Raw genomic sequence first — 5,367 nt, 5'->3', positions numbered from 1 at the left:
CTTTCATCAAAATTTTAATATATATGTGCAACACATCTTCAAATATACTCGTATTATAGTCATATGACAATCATTGATTAACTTAATGGAGTACATTATTGAAATTCTTTGACATTAAAAAAACATTTTTTAAAAATATTTGTTTTATAAATAAGTTAGAGTATATTTTAATAGGAAATCCGTATCTGAAAACTTAATTATGTATACTTGTAATACTAATTGAGTAGTTTACTAGTTTATTTAATATTTAATAAATAATTGAGATTTTTTGAAAAAGAAAATTTTGAAATTTGAATATGAAAAATAAAAAGGAATAATTAAACATAGGTCCTTCAGGCTTAAGGATTACATCAAAACTACAGTACTAAAAAAGTTTTTCAGTATTTGCTCCCGTCTTGAGAAAATGAGAATTTTTTGTTTTACAAACCCTAAAAAAACAAGTAAAGAAAAGAAAATAATAATAATAATAATAATAATAATAATAATAATAATAATAATAATAATAATAATAATAATAATAATGATGATGATACAAGTACGAGATTCACAATGACAACTACAACCAATTCAATTCAACCAAACTAACAATAACTTTGATGATTACTCCGGTAGAAAATCATAATGCGAAAATAAAGATGGATTTGAATTTTGAATACTAATTAAAATAAAACATTATATTAAATTTCTAAATTTAGGGGATAATATTGATTGCAAAAAACTACCTTATCTAAAATTCTTTGCAAAAAACTACCTTATACTCCCTCCTATTTAGGATAGGTGTCCCATTTGACTTTTCACGGATTTTAAGAAAAGTCAAAATGGGACCCTAAGGGTAGGAGAGAGAGTAGTATTATGGGTTTTTAATTAAAAGGGAGGAAAAATTAATAAGGGTAATGGAGGGTATAATTGAAAATAGGATAAACTACTAAGGGCATAATAGTCAAAAGTGCATACCAAAAATAGAAATGAGACAATTAAGGTGACTTAACCATAAAAGGAAATGAGAAACCTAAGCTGAATAGGAGGGAGTATAATATAATTCTTTGTAAAACAATACCTTTTAACGGATTTTAACAGTTGACCGTTAATTTTAACCTTTGACCGTCACGTGACCCTTAAAAGACACCTCCTTCCTCATTTGATGAAGCTTCCATGGTTGCCATCGATAATCTATTCGACAATTTTACTAATTTGAGCTATAAAACTAGAGTTTTAATGAATATGAAATTTGACAATATTACAATAATACTCTAGGTTATTTTTAGAGGCGTTCAAAACTGATTCGACCTGATAATCCAAACCGAAACCGAAGTGAATCGACCCGATAATGTGTTCCTTTTTTTTAGGTTTATCGAATCGACATTATCCGAACCGATGTCGTACCCGAACCGGTTGACAACCGAAAAATGGGAAAACTGAACCCGAGTTGTGACTGATTTTTGTAACCGACACATAACCGCTAACCAAGATTACCCGAACCTAATAATGAGCGACCTGAGTGATATCCTACTTGAATTATGCTCGAAACCAAACTCGATCCGACTAAAACCGATTTAACCCGAACAAAATTTAGATTGAGCTGCTGTAAACCTAAACCAATTGTTAACATAGAAGTATGATCGACTCATATCCAATCATCTCATTAGTTAATCTAATTAAGTGATAGATATTTTAATAAATGTAATTTTAAAAAATTAAAAAAATGCAATGAGCGTGGATCGAACACGCGACCTTTAGATCTTCAGTCTGACGCTCTCCCAACTGAGCTATCCTCGCTAATTAATAATTATTGATAAATTTAACTAATCATTCAATATTAGAGTGGAAACCTGTGCAAGTTTTTAACATCAACATACATAAATATGTAATATTAAATAAATAAAGTCAGAGATATTATGCAATAGATTTACTCAATTTTGATAGTTTTATGCATAAAATTACCCCATATTTTTGAAAATTAGCACCAATATATTATGCAGTATAATATATTCTCTAACTTACTCAATTTAACTATAAATAAATGCTAGACAAAGATACTTTAAAGGTAGAGATATTACTCTAGATTAAATGTCTTCTGGTTTTTCTTTAGCCAATAATTGAGTTTCATTTGACAAACTCTCTTTAATTGTGACGACACTTGGAATTTTCTAAGCTTGTTAGTATAATGTATAATTTTCCATACATTTGCCCATATAATACCATCAGTAGTGGATCCAGGATTCAAACTCTTTGAAAACACCAGTATGACAAAGACAATCCAATCAAAAATACTAAAAAACACTCTCTAGTATATACTAAAACGAACTAAACAAATATCACTTAAATTAATAAAAATTAATTACAAAAATTTTATCGACTTCAAAATAGTAAAGCGAATTACTTTATAAAAGAAAACATGGATTGAACACGCAACCGTCAGATCTTTAGTCCGAAGCTCTCTCCCAACTGAGCTATCCTCGCTAATCGATAATTGTTGATAAATTTAACTAATAATTCATTAATTAGTAGTTCGGAAATCCATGCAATGCACGATTTTTTTTAACATCAATAAATGTAAACATATGATATTTAAAAAATAAACCGACGATATTATGCATTTGAAATACTCAATATTGAGAGTTGTATGCCTAAAATTACTCCCATAATTTTGAAAATTAGCACCAATATATTATACATTATATTATATTCTCTATTTTACTCAATTTAACTATAAATAAATGCTAAGGAAAGATACTTTAATGGTAGTCATATTGTTCAAGATTAAATGTCATATCATTTTTTCTTTAGCCAATAATTGAGTTCCATTTGGCAAAAGCTCTTTTTAATCGTCACACTTGAAATTTTTCAAGCTTTTTAGTATGATGTATGATTTGACATACATTTTCCCATTACATATCATCAATGGCGAATTTAGGGCTCAAATTAAGTGAGAACACATGTATGACAAAAACATTCCAATTAAAAACACAAAAAAAAAAAAATCATAAATATATATGTTAAAAATTTATGTATTTAATTCAACCCTAAAAAATAATATTTAATATAATAGTCTATCTCATCGAATTTTCTTATTTTTCCATAAGTGACACTCTGAAATTTAAACTCGACATATTAAATAATTTAAAATATCACCAACAATAATGAATTAAAGTATCTCTGCATATCAAATTGCAATTAAGTAAAAAAATCCCACTTTTTCATAATTTCATTCTCCTCTAAATAAAAAAATTCAAATAAATGATCAAGAACATGCTTCAACTCTTCATTTAAAAAAGAGTTTTTTTTAAAAAAAAAACACCGCAACAATCAGTAAGTAATAATTAATAAATTATTTTTAAATATGTTTTATAAAATCATACCTTGAAAAGGTGAATAAAAATATCAAGAGATAAGAGTTACTTAAATAGCTTTTAGCTTAGTTGGTCATTAATATCCTCCTACAGCATGTTTCAATACAAAAGATCTTAGGTTCAAATCATACAAATATTAATATTAATATCTCAAATTTAGTTTCAGTTTATAATTCAATCACATATTATCTTTATCTTATTTGAATGTTTTCGTTCAAATATTGTTATCATTATAATAAATTTTTAACAATTATTAATTGAATTAATTATTGCTACAAAATAAATCGAGTGATAAGAGAGTTTAATAACTCTAGAAAGCAAATATGTATTATAGGTTAGCAAATGATGGTTATATAATATATATACAATGTATTTTAACATACAAATGGGATGATAGTAAAACAATAGACCTTTGCTTGCTTAATGGGTTGAATCATATATCAACTCAAATCAAAAGATGTTATAAATATTTTGTTTTCTAATTTCGTATATAAATTTCTGAATATCATATAAAAAATTCTTACTTAATTTCGTGACCAAGTTTCTATGTGAGTAATTTCATTAAAAGACGCTATTATTGTGTTTTTTCCTAACTTCTAATTTAAATTTTATGTATGTTATGTGAATGATTCTTTTTTTTTCGTTTTAAAATTTCTGTGTCAATATATTTTTATAATAAAATATATTATTAAGGAAATTCTCATAGTTTGATATAAAATATAATATTCTTGATTTACATTTAATAATAAATTGAGTTATTATCAAACATAATTTAAATATTGACAAAATATGTTAAAATGTTTGTTTCATAATAAAATGGTAATTAATTCCACAATTAAATGCCAAATATTAATAATATTAATTATTGTATTAGATAGGTTAGTCAATTTCAATTATCAATCTTAATTCTTCAAAAAAAAAGATGTTATAGATATGTTACACCCAAATTTCTTATATAAATTTATTAATATCATATAAAAGATTCTTACTTTATGTCGTTTTTAAGTTTCTGTGTAAGTAATTTCATTAAAAGATGCTATTATTATGTTTTGTTCTCTAATTTCTAACTTAAATTTTATGTATGTCATGTAAATAATTCTTACTTTATTTTGTTTTTAAGTTTTTATGTCAATATATTTACATATTAGAATATATGATTTAGGAAATTCACATGTTTTTTATGATACATAATATTCTTGATTATAGGTAATTGATTAACATTCAATAATAAATAGAGTTATTATCTAACATAATTTAAATATTGACAAAATATATTAAATTGTTTGTTTCTTAATAAAATTGTAGTTAATTTTATAATAAAATGGCAAATTTAAATAGTAATAATTACTGCATTAGATATGTTAACCAAATTCAATTTGAATTTCTTATTCAAATTTCTAAATATCATACAAAAGATTCTCACTTTATGTTGTTTCTAAGCTTTTGGGTAAGTAATTTCATCAAAAGATGTTAATGTAAATGTTTCTTACTTTATTTCGTTTGCACGTTTTTGTATCTAATCTTACTATCAACTGACTGAAATACTAAAATCTATTAATTAAACCTAAATATACATGAATTCAAAATTAAACCTAATCTTAAACTTTCCTTTTATTAAAAGGTTAATAAAGATATTTAAATTAAGGTTCATTAAACATAAATTTAATCATAGACTCAGTTTAATACAATTAATCACATAAATATCATTCTATACAACAAATTCGGATTAGCCACTCACTGCTAGAGAAAATTCTACTCACTTATCATGGAAACTTGTTGGGTTATTCCCTCCCACTTGGAGGAAGGCCCAAATTAATATATTTAATTATGGGCTTAATAAGAATGCGCTAATAATAGTAATAATATTATTATTATTTATTAATAATAAAAAAAGGGGTATACTATAAAAGGAAAAAAATAGGGCAGCAGCCTTTATTGGTTTTTGTAATTGAGATTGCGCACAAAACAGAGAAAAGAGAATCAGGCGCAGTAGGAGTGCAACGTAACATTTTCGGTT

The 5,367-nt window shown here is 25.2% G+C and overlaps 1 non-coding gene across 1 annotated transcript; it reads right to left on the bottom strand.

The window, feature by feature from the left end:
• Window positions 1-1,703: 1,703 nt before the first annotated feature.
• Window positions 1,704-1,776, bottom strand: TRNAF-GAA (transfer RNA phenylalanine (anticodon GAA)). Its single transcript has one exon. It is a non-coding gene; the product is annotated as a tRNA-Phe (tRNA).
• Window positions 1,777-5,367: the final 3,591 nt, after the last annotated feature.

Source organism: Amaranthus tricolor, chromosome 10 (assembly GCF_026212465.1).
Source record: "Amaranthus tricolor cultivar Red isolate AtriRed21 chromosome 10, ASM2621246v1, whole genome shotgun sequence".
Lineage (NCBI taxonomy): Eukaryota > Viridiplantae > Streptophyta > Magnoliopsida > Caryophyllales > Amaranthaceae > Amaranthus > Amaranthus tricolor.
The sequence above is the reverse complement of the archived record's forward strand: the minus strand, read 5'-3'. Positions and strand labels throughout refer to the sequence as shown.